Source organism: Gekko japonicus, unplaced genomic scaffold, assembly GCF_001447785.1.
Source record: "Gekko japonicus isolate JY-2015 unplaced genomic scaffold, Gekko_japonicus_V1.1 scaffold246, whole genome shotgun sequence".
NCBI lineage: Eukaryota > Metazoa > Chordata > Lepidosauria > Squamata > Gekkonidae > Gekko > Gekko japonicus.
The window spans coordinates 1,440,762-1,441,154 of record NW_015162482.1 but is presented as its reverse complement, the minus strand read 5'-3'; positions in this window follow the sequence as shown (position 1 = coordinate 1,441,154).

The following is a 393-nucleotide window of genomic DNA, read 5'->3' as shown; positions in this document are numbered from 1 at the left end:
CCCTCCTGTCTTCCGTCGTCTTCCGGAGTTTGCTTAGTTTCGTGTTTGTTGTCTTATGTTTTAAAAAAAAAAAAAAGCCCTGCAGGAGCCAGTGTATTGTTAAGAGTGTCAGACTAGTATTTGGGAGACCCAGATTTGAATCCCCACTTGTGGCATGGAAGCTCACTGGGTGACCATGGGCCAGTCACACTCTCTCCGCCTAATCTACCTCGCGGGGTTGTTGCGAGGATAAAATGGAGGAGAGGAGAATCATGTAAGCTGCCTTGGGTTCCCTTTGGGGAGAAAGGCGGGATATAAATGAATTTAATAAATAGAAAACCAGAGCAGCAGTTGTGAAGTGAGGGGGTAGAAGTCCCCCCCCCCCCCCGGGGGGTTTTTTTTTGGAAGGCGCTT